Below are 18,228 nucleotides of genomic sequence, written 5' to 3' on the forward strand. Positions count from 1 at the left end.
TCTGCAGGAGTTACGCAGAGGAGGAGCAATAGTCTGCAGGAGTTACGCAGAGGAGGAGCAATAGTCTGCAGGAGTTATGTAGAGGAGGAGCAATAGTCTGCAGGAGTTACACAGAGGAGGAACAATAGTCTGCAGGAGTTACCTAGAGGAGGAGGAGGAGGAGCAATAGTCTGCAGGAGTTACATAGAGGAGGAGCAATAGTCTGCAGGAGTTACACAGAGGAGGAACAATAGTCTGCAGGAGTTACGCAGAGGAGGAGCAATAGTCTGCAGGAGTTACGCAGAGGAGGAGCAATAGTCTGCAGGAGTTATGTAGAGGAGGAGCAATAGTCTGCAGGAGTTACACAGAGGAGGAACAATAGTCTGCAGGAGTTATGTAGAGGAGGAGCAATAGTCTGCAGGAGTTACACAGAGGAGGAGCAATAGTCTGCAGGAGTTACACAGAGGAGGAACAATAGTCTGCAGAAGTTACCTAGAGGAGGAGGAGGAGGAGCAATAGTCTGCAGGAGTTACGTAGAGGAGGAGCAATAGTCTGCAGGAGTTACACAGAGGAGGAACAATAGTCTGCAGGAGTTACGTAGAGGAGGAGCAATAGTCTGCAGGAGTTACACAGAGGAGGAGCAATAGTCTGCAGGAGTTACACAGAGGAGGAGCAATAGTCTGCAGGAGTTACACAGAGGAGGAACAATAGTCTGCAGGAGTTACGTAGAGGAGGAACAATAGTCTGCAGGAGTTACACAGAGGAGGAACAATAGTCTGCAGGAGTTACACAGAGGAGGAACAATAGTCTGCAGGAGTTACGTAGAGGAGGAGCAATAGTCTGCAGGAGTTACATAGAGGAGGAGCAATAGTCTGCAGGAGTTACACAGAGGAGGAACAATAGTCTGCAGGAGTTACGCAGAGGAGGAGCAATAGTCTGCAGGAGTTACGTAGAGGAGGAGCAATAGTCTGCAGGAGTTACTCAGAGGAGGAGCAATAGTCTGCAGGAGTTACGCAGAGGAAGAACAATAGTCTGCAGGAGTTACATAGAGGAGGAACAATAGTCTGCAGAAGTTACGCAGAGGAGGAGCAATAGTCTGCAGGAGTTACATAGAGGAGGAACAATAGTCTGCAGAAGTTACGTAGAGGAGGAGCAATAGTCTGCAGGAGTTACCTAGAGGAGGAGGAGGAGCAATAGTCTGCAGGAGTTACGCAAAGGAGGAACAATAGTCTGCAGGAGTTACACAGAGGAGGAACAATAGTCTGCAGGAGTTACGTAGAGGAGGAGCAATAGTCTGCAGGAGTTACTCAGAGGAGGAACAATAGTCTGCAGGAGTTACGTAGAGGAGGAGCAATAGTCTGCAGGAGTTACACAGAGGAGGAGCAATAGTCTGCAGGAGTTACACAGAGGAGGAGCAATAGTCTGCAGGAGTTACTCAGAGGAGGAACAATAGTCTGCAGGATTTACGCAGAGGAGGAGCAATAGTCTGCAGGAGTTACACAGAGGAGGAGCAATAGTCTGCAGGAGTTACACAGAGGAGGAGCAATAGTCTGCAGGAGTTACTCAGAGGAGGAACAATAGTCTGCAGGAGTTATGCAGAGGAGGAGCAATAGTCTGCAGGAGTTACTCAGAGGAGGAACAATAGTCTGCAGGAGTTACGCAGAGGAGGAGCAATAGTCTGCAGGAGTTACGTAGAGGAGGAGCAATAGTCTGCAGGAGTTACACAGAGGAGGAGCAATAGTCTGCAGGAGTTACACAGAGGAGGAGCAATAGTCTGCAGGAGTTACTCAGAGGAGGAACAATAGTCTGCAGGAGTTACACAGAGGAGGAACAATAGTCTGCAGGAGTTACGTAGAGGAGGAGCAATAGTCTGCAGGAGTTACACAGAGGAGGAGCAATAGTCTGCAGGAGTTACACAGAGGAGGAGCAATAGTCTGCAGGAGTTACACAGAGGAGGAGCAATAGTCTGCAGGAGTTACTCAGAGGAGGAACAATAGTCTGCAGGATTTACGCAGAGGAGGAGCAATAGTCTGCAGGAGTTACGTAGAGGAGGAGCAATAGTCTGCAGGAGTTACACAGAGGAGGAGCAATAGTCTGCAGGGGTTATGCAGAGGAGGAGCAATAGTCTGCAGGAGTTACGCAGAGGAGGAGCAATAGTCTGCAGGAGTTACGCAGAGGAGGAACAATAGTCTGCAGGAGTTACACAGAGGAGGAACAATAGTCTGCAGGAGTTACGCAGAGGAGGAACAATAGTCTGCAGGAGTTACACAGAGGAGGAGCAATAGTCTGCAGGAGTTACGCAGAGGAGGAGCAATAGTCTGCAGGAGTTATGCAGAGGAGGAGCAATAGTCTGCAGGAGTTACACAGAGGAGGAACAATAGTCTGCAGGATTTACGCAGAGGAGGAGCAATAGTCTGCAGGAGTTACGCAGAGGAGGAACAATAGTCTGCAGGAGTTACGCAGAGGAGGAACAATAGTCTGCAGGAGTTACGCAGAGGAGGAGAAATAGTGTTCAGAAGTTACCTAGAGGAGGAGCAATAGTCTGCAGGAGTTATGCAGAGGAGGAGCAATAGTCTGCAGGAGTTACGCAGAGGAGGAGCAATAGTCTGCAGGAGTTACGCAGAGGAGGAGCAATAGTCTGCAGGAGTTATGCAGAGGAGGAGCAATAGTCTGCAGGAGTTACACAGAGGAGGAACAATAGTCTGCAGGATTTACGCAGAGGAGGAGCAATAGTCTGCAGGAGTTACGCAGAGGAGGAACAATAGTCTGCAGGAGTTACGCAGAGGAGGAACAATAGTCTGCAGGAGTTACGCAGAGGAGGAGCAATAGTCTGCAGGAGTTACGCAGAGGAGGAGCAATAGTCTGCAGGAGTTACGCAGAGGAGGAACAATAGTCTGCAGGAGTTACACAGAGGAGGAACAATAGTCTGCAGGAGTTACATAGAGGAGGAGCAATAGTCTGCAGGAGTTACGCAGAGGAGGAACAATAGTCTGCAGGAGTTACGTAGAGGAGGAGCAATAGTCTGCAGGAGTTACATAGAGGAGGAGCAATAGTCTGCAGGAGTTACACAGAGGAGGAACAATAGTCTGCAGGAGTTGCGCAGAGGAGGAGCAATAGTCTGCAGGAGTTACGTAGAGGAGGAGCAATAGTCTGCAGGAGTTACACAGAGGAGGAACAATAGTCTGCAGAAGTTACCTAGAGGAGGAGCAATAGTCTGCAGGAGTTACGCAGAGGAGGAGCAATAGTCTGCAGGAGTTACGCAGAGGAGGAGCAATAGTCTGCAGGAGTTACGCAGAGGAGGAGCAATAGTCTGCAGGAGTTACGCAGAGGAGGAACAATAGTCTGCAGGAGTTACGCAGAGGAGGAGCAATAGTCTGCAGGAGTTACGCAGAGGAGGAGCAATAGTCTGCAGGAGTTACGCAGAGGAGGAACAATAGTCTGCAGGAGTTACATAGAGGAGGAGCAATAGTCTGCAGGAGTTACGCAGAGGAGGAACAATAGTCTGCAGGAGTTACATAGAGGAGGAGCAATAGTCTGCAGGAGTTACGCAGAGGAGGAACAATAGTCTGCAGGAGTTACGTAGAGGAGGAGCAATAGTCTGCAGGAGTTACACAGAGGAGGAACAATAGTCTGCAGGAGTTGCGCAGAGGAGGAGCAATAGTCTGCAGGAGTTACGCAGAGGAGGAACAATAGTCTGCAGGAGTTACGTAGAGGAGGAGCAATAGTCTGCAGGAGTTACATAGAGGAGGAGCAATAGTCTGCAGGAGTTACACAGAGGAGGAACAATAGTCTGCAGGAGTTGCGCAGAGGAGGAGCAATAGTCTGCAGGAGTTACGTAGAGGAGGAGCAATAGTCTGCAGGAGTTACTCAGAGGAGGAGCAATAGTCTGCAGGAGTTACACAGAGGAGGAACAATAGTCTGCAGGAGTTACACAGAGGAGGAACAATAGTCTGCAGAAGTTACCTAGAGGAGGAGGAGGAGGAGCAATAGTCTGCAGGAGTTACGTAGAGGAGGAGCAATAGTCTGCAGGAGTTACACAGAGGAGGAACAATAGTCTGCAGAAGTTACCTAGAGGAGGAGCAATAGTCTGCAGGAGTTACGCAGAGGAGGAGCAATAGTCTGCAGGAGTTACGCAGAGGAGGAGCAATAGTCTGCAGGAGTTACGCAGAGGAGGAGCAATAGTCTGCAGGAGTTACGCAGAGGAGGAGCAATAGTCTGCAGGAGTTACGTAGAGGAGGAGCAATAGTCTGCAGCAGTTACACAGAGGAGGAAAAATAGTCTTCAGAAGTTACCTAGAGGAGGAGCAATAGTCTGCAGGAATTACATAGAGGAGGAGCAATAGTCTGCAGGAATTACATAGAGGAGGAGCAATAGTCTGCAGGAGTTACACAGAGGAGGAACAATAGTCTGCAGGAGTTACACAGAGGAGGAGCAATAGTCTGCAGGAGTTACACAGAGGAGGAGCAATAGTCTGCAGGAGTTACACAGAGGAGGAGCAATAGTCTGCAGGAGTTACACAGAGGAGGAGCAATAGTCTGCAGGAGTTATGCAGAGGAGGAGCAATAGTCTGCAGGAATTACATAGAGGAGGAGCAATAGTCTGCAGGTGTTACGCAGAGGAGGAACAATAGTCTGCAGGAATTACATAGAGGAGGAACAATAGTCTGCAGGAGTTACGTAGAGGAGGAGCAATAGTCTGCAGGAGTTACACAGAGGAGGAACAATAGTCTGCAGGAGTTACGTAGAGGAGGAGCAATAGTCTGCAGGAGTTACTCAGAGGAGGAACAATAGTCTGCAGGAGTTACACAGAGGAGGAGCAATAGTCTGCAGGAGTTACGTAGAGGAGGAGCAATAGTCTGCAGGAGTTACACAGAGGAGGAGCAATAGTCTGCAGGAGTTACACAGAGGAGGAGCAATAGTCTGCAGGAGTTACTCAGAGGAGGAACAATAGTCTGCAGGATTTACGCAGAGGAGGAGCAATAGTCTGCAGGAGTTACGTAGAGGAGGAGCAATAGTCTGCAGGAGTTACGCAGAGGAGGAGCAATAGTCTGCAGGAGTTACGCAGAGGAGGAGCAATAGTCTGCAGGAGTTACGCAGAGGAGGAGCAATAGTCTGCAGGAGTTACGCAGAGGAGGAGAAATAGTGTTCAGAAGTTACCTAGAGGAGGAGCAATAGTCTGCAGGAGTTATGCAGAGGAGGAGCAATAGTCTGCAGGAGTTACGCAGAGGAGGAGCAATAGTCTGCAGGAGTTACGCAGAGGAGGAGCAATAGTCTGCAGGAGTTACTCAGAGGAGGAGCAATAGTCTGCAGGAGTTACACAGAGGAGGAACAATAGTCTGCAGGAGTTACACAGAGGAGGAACAATAGTCTGCAGAAGTTACCTAGAGGAGGAGGAGGAGGAGCAATAGTCTGCAGGAGTTACGTAGAGGAGGAGCAATAGTCTGCAGGAGTTACACAAAGGAGGAACAATAGTCTGCAGGAGTTACCTAGAGGAGGAGGAGGAGCAATAGTCTGCAGGAGTTACGTAGAGGAGGAGCAATAGTCTGCAGGAGTTACGTAGAGGAGGAACAATAGTCTGCAGGAGTTACCTAGAGGAGGAGCAATAGTCTGCAGGAGTTACACAGAGGAGGAACAATAGTCTGCAGGAGTTACACAGAGGAGGAACAATAGTCTGCAGGAGTTAAACAGAGGAGGAACAATAGTCTGCAGGAGTTACGCAGAGGAGGAGCAATAGTCTGCAGGAATTACATAGAGGAGGAGCAATAGTCTGCAGGAGTTACACAGAGGAGGAGCAATAGTCTGCAGGAGTTACACAGAGGAGGAACAATAGTCTGCAGGAGTTACGCAGAGGAGGAGCAATAGTCTGCAGGAATTACATAGAGGAGGAGCAATAGTCTGCAGGAGTTACACAGAGGAGGAGCAATAGTCTGCAGGAGTTACACAGAGGAGGAGCAATAGTCTGCAGGAGTTACACAGAGGAGGAGCAATAGTCTGCAGGAGTTACACAGAGGAGGAGCAATAGTCTGCAGGAGTTACACAGAGGAGGAGCAATAGTCTGCAGGAGTTACCTAGAGGAGGAGGAGGAGCAATAGTCTGCAGGAGTTACCTAGAGGAGGAGGAGGAACAATAGTCTGCAGGAGTTACGCAGAGGAGGAGCAATAGTCTGCAGGAGTTACGTAGAGGAGGAGAAATAGTGTTCAGAAGTTACCTAGAGGAGGAGCAATAGTCTGCAGGAGTTACGCAGAGGAGGAGCAATAGTCTGCAGGAGTTACGCAGAGGAGGAGCAATAGTCTGCAGGAGTTACGCAGAGGAGGAGAAATAGTCTGCAGGAGTTACCTAGAGGAGGAGGAGGAGGAGGAGCAATAGTCTGCAGGAGTTACGTAGAGGAGGAGCAATAGTCTGCAGGAGTTACACAGAGGAGGAACAATAGTCTGCAGGAGTTACGTAGAGGAGGAGCAATAGTCTGCAGGAGTTACGTAGAGGAGGAGCAATAGTCTGCAGGAGTTACACAGAGGAGGAACAATAGTCTGCAGGAGTTACGCAGAGGAGGAGCAATAGTCTGCAGGAGTTACGCAGAGGAGGAAAAATAGTCTGCAGGAGTTACACAGAGGAGGAACAATAGTCTGCAGGAGTTACGTAGAGGAGGAGCAATAGTCTGCAGGAGTTACACAGAGGAGGAACAATAGTCTGCAGGAGTTACACAGAGGAGGAACAATAGTCTGCAGGAGTTACGTAGAGGAGGAGCAATAGTCTGCAGGAGTTACACAGAGGAGGAACAATAGTCTGCAGGAGTTACGCAGAGGAGGAGCAATAGTCTGCAGGAGTTACGCAGAGGAGGAAAAATAGTCTTCAGAAGTTACCTAGAGGAGGAGCAATAGTCTGCATGAGTTACGCAGAGGAGGAGCAATAGTCTGCAGGAGTTACGTAGAGGAGGAGCAATAGTCTGCAGCAGTTACACAGAGGAGGAAAAATAGTCTTCAGAAGTTACCTAGAGGAGGAGCAATAGTCTGCATGAGTTACGCAGAGGAGGAGCAATAGTCTGCAGGAGTTACGCAGAGGAGGAGCAATAGTCTGCAGAAGTTACGCAGAGGAGGAGCAATAGTCTGCAGGAGTTACACAGAGGAGGAGCAATAGTCTGCAGGTGTTACGTAGAGGAGGAGCAATAGTCTACAGGAATTACATAGAGGAGGAACAATAGTCTGCAGAAGTTACGTAGAGGAGGAGCAATAGTCTGCAGGAATTATATAGAGGAGGAACAATAGTCTGCAGGAGTTACGCAGAGGAGGAGCAATAGTCTGCAGGAATTACATAGAGGAGGAACAATAGTCTGCAGAAGTTACGTAGAGGAGGAGCAATAGTCTGCAGGAGTTACCTAGAGGAGGAGGAGGAGCAATAGTCTGCAGGAGTTACGCAAAGGAGGAACAATAGTCTGCAGGAGTTACACAGAGGAGGAACAATAGTCTGCAGGAGTTACGTAGAGGAGGAGCAATAGTCTGCAGGAGTTACTCAGAGGAGGAACAATAGTCTGCAGGAGTTACACAGAGGAGGAGCAATAGTCTGCAGGAGTTACGTAGAGGAGGAGCAATAGTCTGCAGGAGTTACACAGAGGAGGAGCAATAGTCTGCAGGAGTTACACAGAGGAGGAGCAATAGTCTGCAGGAGTTACTCAGAGGAGGAACAATAGTCTGCAGGATTTACGCAGAGGAGGAGCAATAGTCTGCAGGAGTTACGTAGAGGAGGAGCAATAGTCTGCAGGAGTTACACAGAGGAGGAGCAATAGTCTGCAGGAGTTACACAGAGGAGGAACAATAGTCTGCAGGAGTTACGCAGAGGAGGAGAAATAGTGTTCAGAAGTTACCTAGAGGAGGAGCAATAGTCTGCAGGAGTTATGCAGAGGAGGAGCAATAGTCTGCAGGAGTTACGCAGAGGAGGAGCAATAGTCTGCAGGAGTTACGCAGAGGAGGAGAAATAGTGTTCAGAAGTTACCTAGAGGAGGAGCAATAGTCTGCAGGAGTTATGCAGAGGAGGAGCAATAGTCTGCAGGAGTTACGCAGAGGAGGAGCAATAGTCTGCAGGAGTTACGCAGAGGAGGAGCAATAGTCTGCAGGAGTTACTCAGAGGAGGAGCAATAGTCTGCAGGAGTTACACAGAGGAGGAACAATAGTCTGCAGAAGTTACCTAGAGGAGGAGGAGGAGGAGCAATAGTCTGCAGGAGTTACGTAGAGGAGGAGCAATAGTCTGCAGGAGTTACACAAAGGAGGAACAATAGTCTGCAGGAGTTACCTAGAGGAGGAGGAGCAATAGTCTGCAGGAGTTACGTAGAGGAGGAGCAATAGTCTGCAGGAGTTACACAGAGGAGGAACAATAGTCTGCAGGAGTTACACAGAGGAGGAACAATAGTCTGCAGAAGTTACCTAGAGGAGGAGGAGGAGGAGCAATAGTCTGCAGGAGTTACGTAGAGGAGGAGCAATAGTCTGCAGGAGTTACACAGAGGAGGAACAATAGTCTGCAGGAGTTACCTAGAGGAGGAGGAGGAGGAGCAATAGTCTGCAGGAGTTACGTAGAGGAGGAGCAATAGTCTGCAGGAGTTACACAGAGGAGGAACAATAGTCTGCAGGAGTTACACAGAGGAGGAACAATAGTCTGCAGGAGTTACACAGAGGAGGAAAAATAGTCTTCAGAAGTTACCTAGAGGAGGAGCAATAGTCTGCATGAGTTACGCAGAGGAGGAGCAATAGTCTGCAGGAGTTACGCAGAGGAGGAGCAATAGTCTGCAGGAGTTACGTAGAGGAGGAGCAATAGTCTGCAGCAGTTACACAGAGGAGGAAAAATAGTCTTCAGAAGTTACCTAGAGGAGGAGCAATAGTCTGCAGGAGTTACGCAGAGGAGGAGCAATAGTCTGCAGGAATTACATAGAGGAGGAACAATAGTCTGCAGAAGTTACCTAGAGGAGGAGGAGGAGCAATAGTCTGCAGGAGTTACGCAAAGGAGGAACAATAGTCTGCAGGAGTTACACAGAGGAGGAACAATAGTCTGCAGGAGTTACGTAGAGGAGGAGCAATAGTCTGCAGGAGTTACACAGAGGAGGAACAATAGTCTGCAGGAGTTACGTAGAGGAGGAGCAATAGTCTGCAGGAGTTACTCAGAGGAGGAACAATAGTCTGCAGGAGTTACACAGAGGAGGAGCAATAGTCTGCAGGAGTTACGTAGAGGAGGAGCAATAGTCTGCAGGAGTTACACAGAGGAGGAGCAATAGTCTGCAGGAGTTACACAGAGGAGGAGCAATAGTCTGCAGGAGTTACTCAGAGGAGGAACAATAGTCTGCAGGATTTACGCAGAGGAGGAGCAATAGTCTGCAGGAGTTACGTAGAGGAGGAGCAATAGTCTGCAGGAGTTACACAGAGGAGGAGCAATAGTCTGCAGGAGTTACACAGAGGAGGAACAATAGTCTGCAGGAGTTACACAGAGGAGGAACAATAGTCTGCAGGAGTTACGCAGAGGAGGAGAAATAGTGTTCAGAAGTTACCTAGAGGAGGAGCAATAGTCTGCAGGAGTTATGCAGAGGAGGAGCAATAGTCTGCAGGAGTTACGCAGAGGAGGAGCAATAGTCTGCAGGAGTTACGCAGAGGAGGAGAAATAGTGTTCAGAAGTTACCTAGAGGAGGAGCAATAGTCTGCAGGAGTTATGCAGAGGAGGAGCAATAGTCTGCAGGAGTTACGCAGAGGAGGAGCAATAGTCTGCAGGAGTTACGCAGAGGAGGAGCAATAGTCTGCAGGAGTTACTCAGAGGAGGAGCAATAGTCTGCAGGAGTTACACAGAGGAGGAACAATAGTCTGCAGAAGTTACCTAGAGGAGGAGGAGGAGGAGCAATAGTCTGCAGGAGTTACGTAGAGGAGGAGCAATAGTCTGCAGGAGTTACACAAAGGAGGAACAATAGTCTGCAGGAGTTACCTAGAGGAGGAGGAGCAATAGTCTGCAGGAGTTACGTAGAGGAGGAGCAATAGTCTGCAGGAGTTACACAGAGGAGGAACAATAGTCTGCAGGAGTTACCTAGAGGAGGAGCAATAGTCTGCAGGAGTTACACAGAGGAGGAACAATAGTCTGCAGGAGTTACACAGAGGAGGAACAATAGTCTGCAGGAGTTACGCAGAGGAGGAGCAATAGTCTGCAGGAGTTACGTAGAGGAGGAGCAATAGTCTGCAGCAGTTACACAGAGGAGGAAAAATAGTCTTCAGAAGTTACCTAGAGGAGGAGCAATAGTCTGCAGGAGTTACGCAGAGGAGGAGCAATAGTCTGCAGGAGTTACGCAGAGGAGGAGCAATAGTCTGCAGGAGTTACGCAGAGGAGGAGCAATAGTCTGCAGGAGTTACGCAGAGGAGGAGCAATAGTCTGCAGGAGTTACACAGAGGAGGAACAATAGTCTGCAGGAGTTACACAGAGGAGGAGCAATAGTCTGCAGGAGTTACACAGAGGAGGAGCAATAGTCTGCAGGAGTTATGCAGAGGAGGAGCAATAGTCTGCAGGAATTACATAGAGGAGGAGCAATAGTCTGCAGGTGTTACGTAGAGGAGGAGCAATAGTCTGCAGGAATAACATAGAGGAGGAACAATAGTCTGCAGGAATTACATAGAGGAGGAACAATAGTCTGCAGGAGTTACGCAGAGGAGGAGCAATAGTCTGCAGGAATTACATAGAGGAGGAACAATAGTCTGCAGGAGTTACTCAAAGGAGGAACAATAGTCTGCAGGAGTTACGTAGAGGAGGAGGAGGAGCAATAGTCTGCAGGAGTTACGCAAAGGAGGAACAATAGTCTGCAGGAGTTACACAGAGGAGGAACAATAGTCTGCAGGAGTTACTCAAAGGAGGAACAATAGTCTGCAGGAGTTACACAGAGGAGGAGCAATAGTCTGCAGGAGTTACGTAGAGGAGGAGCAATAGTCTGCAGGAGTTACCTAGAGGAGGAGGAGGAGCAATAGTCTGCAGGAGTTACGCAAAGGAGGAACAATAGTCTGCAGGAGTTACACAGAGGAGGAACAATAGTCTGCAGGAGTTACGTAGAGGAGGAGCAATAGTCTGCAGGAGTTACTCAAAGGAGGAACAATAGTCTGCAGGAGTTACGTAGAGGAGGAGCAATAGTCTGCAGGAGTTACTCAGAGGAGGAACAATAGTCTGCAGGAGTTACACAGAGGAGGAGCAATAGTCTGCAGGAGTTACGTAGAGGAGGAGCAATAGTCTGCAGGAGTTACACAGAGGAGGAGCAATAGTCTGCAGGAGTTACACAGAGGAGGAGCAATAGTCTGCAGGAGTTACTCAGAGGAGGAACAATAGTCTGCAGGATTTACGCAGAGGAGGAGCAATAGTCTGCAGGAGTTACGTAGAGGAGGAGCAATAGTCTGCAGGAGTTACACAGAGGAGGAGCAATAGTCTGCAGGAGTTACACAGAGGAGGAACAATAGTCTGCAGGAGTTATGCAGAGGAGGAGCAATAGTCTGCAGGAGTTATGCAGAGGAGGAGCAATAGTCTGCAGGAGTTACGCAGAGGAGGAGAAATAGTGTTCAGAAGTTACCTAGAGGAGGAGCAATAGTCTGCAGGAGTTATGCAGAGGAGGAGCAATAGTCTGCAGGAGTTACGCAGAGGAGGAGCAATAGTCTGCAGGAGTTACGTAGAGGAGGAGCAATAGTCTGCAGGAGTTACACAGAGGAGGAGCAATAGTCTGCAGGAGTTACACAGAGGAGGAACAATAGTCTGCAGGAGTTATGTAGAGGAGGAGCAATAGTCTGCAGGAGTTACACAGAGGAGGAACAATAGTCTGCAGGAGTTACACAGAGGAGGAACAATAGTCTGCAGGAGTTACATAGAGGAGGAGCAATAGTCTGCAGGAGTTACACAGAGGAGGAACAATAGTCTGCAGAAGTTACCTAGAGGAGGAGGAGGAGCAATAGTCTGCAGGAGTTACACAGAGGAGGAACAATAGTCTGCAGGAGTTACACAGAGGAGGAACAATAGTCTGCAGGAGTTACACAGAGGAGGAACAATAGTCTGCAGGAGTTACACAGAGGAGGAGCAATAGTCTGCAGGAGTTACGCAGAGGAGGAACAATAGTCTGCAGGAGTTACGCAGAGGAGGGGCAATAGTCTGCAGGAGTTACACAGAGGAGGAACAATAGTCTGCAGGAGTTACACAGAGGAGGAGCAATAGTCTGCAGGAGTTACGCAGAGGAGGAACAATAGTCTGCAGGAGTTACATAGAGGAGGAGCAATAGTCTGCAGGAGTTACGCAGAGGAGGGGCAATAGTCTGCAGGAGTTACACAGAGGAGGAGCAATAGTCTGCAGGAGTTACACAGAGGAGGAACAATAGTCTGCAGGAGTTACACAGAGGAGGAACAATAGTCTGCAGGAGTTACACAGAGGAGGAGCAATAGTCTGCAGGAGTTACGCAGAGGTGGAGCAATAGTCTGCAGGAGTTACACAGAGGAGGAGCAATAGTCTGCAGGAGTTACACAGAGGAGGAGCAATAGTCTGCAGGAGTTACATATAGGAGGAACAATAGTCTGCAGGAATTACATAGAGGAGGAGCAATAGTCTGCAGGAGTTACATAGAGGAGGAACAATAGTCTGCAGGAATTACATAGAGGAGGAGCAATAGTCTGCAGGAGTTACATAGAGGAGGAGCAATAGTCTGCATGGTGATGCAGGGAAGAGACTGTATCTATTACATTTGCACATCTTTCATTCCGGCTCAAACTAAGTTCTAATCTATTAACCGCTTCCTGACCGTCTCACACCGATATACGTCGGTAGAAGGACATGTACAGGCAGATTAATGTACCTGTATGTTGCCCTTTAAGAGGCGGATTGTGTGCACGTGCTGGGATCTCTGTGATTGGTGATCGGTGATCGTGGGTCCCGCCGACATCGGGATACCTGCGATCGTCTCACGAAGAGGAAGAACGGGGAGATGCTAATGCCGCGTACACACGAGCGGACTTTACGGCAGACTTGGTCCGGCGTACTGGACTCCGTCGTATAATTCGATGGTGTGTGGGCTCCAGTGGACTTTTTTTCCCAAAAGTTCAACGGACCTAGAAATAAAACATATTTTAAATTTGTCTGACGGACTCGAGTCTGGTTGAAAAGTCCGCTCGTCTGTATTCTAGTCCGACGGATAAAAACCGACACTAGGGCAGCTATTGGCTGCTGGCTATGAACTTCCTTGTTTTAGTCCGGTGTACGTCATCACATACGAATCCGTCAGACTTTGATAGATCGTGTGTAGGCAAGTCTGTTCATTCAGAAAGTCCATCGGAAAGTCCTCTCGTGTGTATGTGGCATAATGTATCTCCCTGTTCTGCCTAATGACAGGACACTGATCATAGTTCCCTGTGATCAGGAGCGGAGATCAGTGATGTGTTACTTGTAGCCCCTCCCCCTAACAGTTAGAATCACTCCCTAGGACACACTTAACCCCTTCATCGCTCCCTAGTGGTTAACCCCTTCACTGCCAGTGTCATTTTTACAGTAGTCAGTGCAATTTTATAGCTCTGATCGCTGTATAAATGACAATGGTCCCAAAATAGTGTCAAAAGTGTCCGATGTGTCCGCCATAATGTCGCACTCACGATAAAAATCGCAGATCGCCGCCATTACTACTAAAAAAAAAATTAATAATAAAAATATTATAAAACTATCCCCTATTTTGTAGACGCTATAACTTTTGCGCAAACCAAATCAATAAACGCTTTTTGCAAATTTTTTTACCAAAAATATGTAGAAGAATACGATCGGCCTAAACTGAGGAAAAAAAATATTTTTTATATATTTTTGGTGATATTTATTATAGCAACAAGTCAAAAATATTGCTTTTTTTTCAAAATTGTCGCTCTATTTTTGTTTATAGCGTAAAAAATAAGAACCGCAGAAGAGATCAAATACCACCAAAAGAAAGCTCTATTTGTGGGGAAAAAAGGACGTCGATATTGTCAGTTAAAGCGAAGCAGTGCCGAATCGCACAAAGTGCTCTGGTCTTTGGCCAGCCAAATGGTCCGGGGCTGAAGTGGTTAATCTATAAATATGATGGCAAAGTGATCTGATCTATGGGCATCTCATATACCCTTTTCCCCAACCAAGTTGTACCCCCCAATAAACATAACAAATGACTGATGATTGTCTCTGAAGTGATATATGGGAGTCTGGCATCGGGGTGATATGGTGGATGTTTGTTACTAGTGGCAACTACAGCGCTACACTCATGTATGTCATTGGTGGATCAGGCTGAAGTTCTGTCAGAATGTGGAGGACCCGTCTGATACTACAATGTTTTTGAACAAATCTGTCAATGAAGGTCATACGGCAGGAACTTAGTCATCCTGTATGAAAAACAATCATTCCTGGGTAGTGGTACGCCTATTTCCTTTCTCTAGGTGATAAATAGTGACAAACAGGCATTTCCCTGCCAAGATGGTTCACAGAGAATTCCAGTTCAAAGCAAAGAATTCCCAGTAAGTCCACTCAGCAAAACCTGCACCGGCCTCTCCAGCCTCTCCGGCCTCTCCATCCTCTCCGGCCCCTCTGGCCTCTCCATCCTCTCCGGCCTCTCCGGCCTCTCCAGCCTCTCCATCCTCTCCGGCCTCTCCAGCCTCTCCGGCCTCTCCATCCTCTTCAGCCTCTCCGGCCTCTCCGGCCTCTCCAGCCTCTCCGACCTCTCTGGACCTCTCCGGCCTCTGCGGCCTCTCCATCCTCTCCGGCCTCTCCAGCTTCTCCGGCCTCTCCAGCCTCTCCGGCCTCTCCGGCCTCTCCAGCTTCTCTGGCCTCTCCAGCCTCTCCGGCCTCTCCAGCCTCTCTGGCCTCTCTGGCCTCTTCAGCTTCTCCGGCCACTCCAGCCTCTCCGGCCTCTCCGGCCTCTCTGGCTTCTCCGGCCTCTCCGGCCTCTCCGACTTCTCCGTCCTCTCCGGCCTCTCCGACCTCTCCGGCCTCTCCGGCCTCTCCAGCTTCTCCGGCCTCTCCAGCCTCTCCAGCCTCTCCAACCTCTCCGGCCTCTCCAGCCTCTCCGGCCTCTCCAGCTTCTCCGGCCTCTCCATCCTCTCTAGCCTCTCCAGCCTCTCCGGTCTCTCCGGTCTCTCCAGCCTCCTATGTTCTCAGTATCCTTCATGTGAACGGAATAGAATGGTGCACTAATTTTACCCTATTTAATGGTTAGTGGTAATGGAAAGTCCTGTAACACTGCTGGGGCATTCTGGTTCTGAGCATGCTCATGAAGTGAGGTCCCACCACCAGCGAAAGCACCCGCCTTCATCCCATAGACCACACCCAACAGACACAACCGTGCCCCACCCCCAGCACACTCATTGGTCCTTTCTAGACATGCGCAGAACACAAACATTAGTTTTGTTTCATTACGGAATTTATTTTGCTTCGTTTCGTTTTCGTTTTATTTCCTTTGGTTAAAATTTGTTTCATTTATTAATTTTCTAACGAATACTAACTTTTCAGAATGATTACACTTCGGATCGGTCGAAAAACAATCGACCGATCCGAATTCTGTGTGAAGAAATAGCTGGTTGTTAAGCAGCGGGACGGGAAGCCGCGTCCTTAGCAACCATAAGTTATCAGCTGTCAACGGGCTTCCCTACTGACAGAGGAATGTAAAGAAAAGAATGCCGGCAATAGAAAAATGTTTAAAAAAAATTCTGCCTAATGACAGGACACTGATCATAGTTCCCTGTGATCAGGAGCAGAGATCAGTGATGTGTTACTTGTAGCCCTCTCCGGCCTCTCTGGCTTCTCCGGCCTCTCCGACCTCTCCGGCCTCTCCGGCCTCTCCGACCTCTCCGGCCTCTCCGGCCTCTCCGACCTCTCCGACCTCTCCGGCCTCTCCGGCCTCTCCAGCTTCTCCGGCCTCTCCAGCTTCTCCGGCCTCTCCGGCCTCTCCAGCCTCTCCGACCTCTCCGGCCTCTCCAGCCTCTCCGGCCTCTCCAGCCTCTCCGGCCTCTCCAGCTTCTCCGGCCTCTCCATCCTCTCTAGCCTCTCCGGTCTCTCCAGCCTCTCCAGCCTCTCCAGCCTCTCCGGCCTCTCCAGCCTCTCCGGCCTCTCCAGCTTCTCTGGCCTCTCCAGTCTCTCCAGCCTCTCCGGCCTCTCTGGCCTCTCCGGCCTCTCCAGCTTCTCCGGCCTCTCCAGCCTCTCCGGCCTCTCCGGCCTCTCCGGCCTCTCTGGCTTCTCCGGCCTCTCTGGCCTCTCCGACCTCTCCGGCCTCTCCGGCCTCTCCGACCTCTCCGGCCTCTCCAGCCTCTCCGGCCTCTCCGGCCTCTCCAGCTTCTCCGGCCTCTCCATCCTCTCTAGCCTCTCCGGCCTCTCCGGCCTCTCAAGCCTCTACAGCGTCTCCGGCCTCTCCAGCTTCTCCGGCCTCTCCATCCTCTCTAGCCTCTCCAGCCTCTCCAGCCTCGCTCTTCTATGTTTGCATCATATGAATCTTCTGTGACTTCTTCATATCCTCTATTCCTAAGACGTCTGCTCTTCTCTCTACACTTCCAATGACCTCACCGCAGTATCTTTACCCCGTGTCTGATATTTACCTTCATCCATTTCCACACTACAAGTGTTCATTCCTGACTCTGCCTCCAATTATAGTCCTACATCCATTATGTCCCCTCCAATTCCATCCATCACCCTGTACTGACCTCTATGGGAAAACTCACACTGGATCTAATCCTTCTACACATCACTATGTTCTCTACTCCTCCCAGCAATCAAACCTAAACTGCTCTCCAATCTTCTCAGTATCCTTCATGTCAACGGAATAGAATGCTGCACTAATTCTACCCTATATAATGGTTAGTGGTAATGGAAAGTCCTGTAACACTGCTGGGGCATTCTGGTTCTGAGCATGCTCATGAAGTGAGGTCCCACCACCAGCGAAAGCACCCGCCTTCACCCCATAGACCACACCCAACAGACACAACCGTGCCCCACCCCCAGCACACTCATTGGTCCTTTCTAGACATGTGCAGAACACAAACATTAGTTTTGTTTCATTACGGAATTTATTTTGCTTCGTTTCGTTTTCGTTTTATTTCGTTTGGTTAAAATTTGTTTCATTTATTAATTTTCTAACGAATACCAACTTTTCAGAATGATTACACTTCGGATCGGTCGAAAAACAATCGACCAATCCGAATTCTGTGTGAAGAAATAGCTGGTTGTTAAGCAGCGGGACGGGAAGCCGCGTCCTTAGCAACCATAAGTCATCAGCTGTCAACGGGCTTCCCTACTGACAGAGGAATGTAAAGAAAAGAACATCAGCAATTGCCCGGCAATAGAAAAATGTTTAAAAAAAATGGCGTAGGGCCCCCCAGTCCATAGCAGGCCAAAATTAAAAAAGAAAAACGGGTGTGGGGTCCCACCCAAAATCTATACCAAACCCTGATCTGAGCATGCAGCCTGGCAGGTCAGAAAAGGGGGGGAGATGAGCGAGCGCCACATGCCCTCAACATGGGGGGTGGGTGCTTTGGGGCTCTGCCCCCCCGCTCCAAAGCACCTTGTCCCCATGTTGATGGGGACAAGGGCCTCCTCCCTACAACCCTGGGCTGTGGTTGTTGGGGCCCCCAAATCCCATCCCCCCTATGTGAATGGGAATCGGGTACATCGTACCCCTTCACCAAAAATGTGTAAAAAAAAATATAAAAACACAGAGACAGTTTTTGACAATTCCTTTATTAAAAAATAAAAGATCAAAAACAGTGTCCCCCAATGTAGATCCATCGTCAATCACGCCGCCCACCGACCCAAAAAAAAAGTTAAACAAATCACTCTCGCCGACACAGAGGCGCTATGCCAACTGTGGGCTCCTCGGTTTGTCAGGTCTTTTATAGGGAAGGGGGGCACCTATCTACCTCACCTGGTGGCGCCACCCCCTTTTGACGTCACGGACCAGTACATGTTGGGTCCGTGACATCAGAAAGGGGCGGTTCCTCCAGGTGAGGTAGACAGGTGGCCCCACCCCTTCCCTATAAAAGACCTGTCAAACAGAGGAGCCCGCAGTAGGCATAGCGCCTCTGTGTCGGCGAGAGTGATTTTCTTTACTTTTTCTTTTTTTTCTTTTGAGTCGGTGGGTGGCGTTATCGATGACAGATCTACATTGGGGGGGGGCAATTTTTTAATAAAGGATTTGTCAAAAACTGTCTCTGTGTTTTTATTATTTTTTGACACTTTTTTTTAGGATGTACCTGATATCTATTCACATAGAGGGTGGGGCGGA

This window comes from Aquarana catesbeiana, linkage group LG03 (assembly GCF_042186555.1).
Source record: "Aquarana catesbeiana isolate 2022-GZ linkage group LG03, ASM4218655v1, whole genome shotgun sequence".
NCBI lineage: Eukaryota > Metazoa > Chordata > Amphibia > Anura > Ranidae > Aquarana > Aquarana catesbeiana.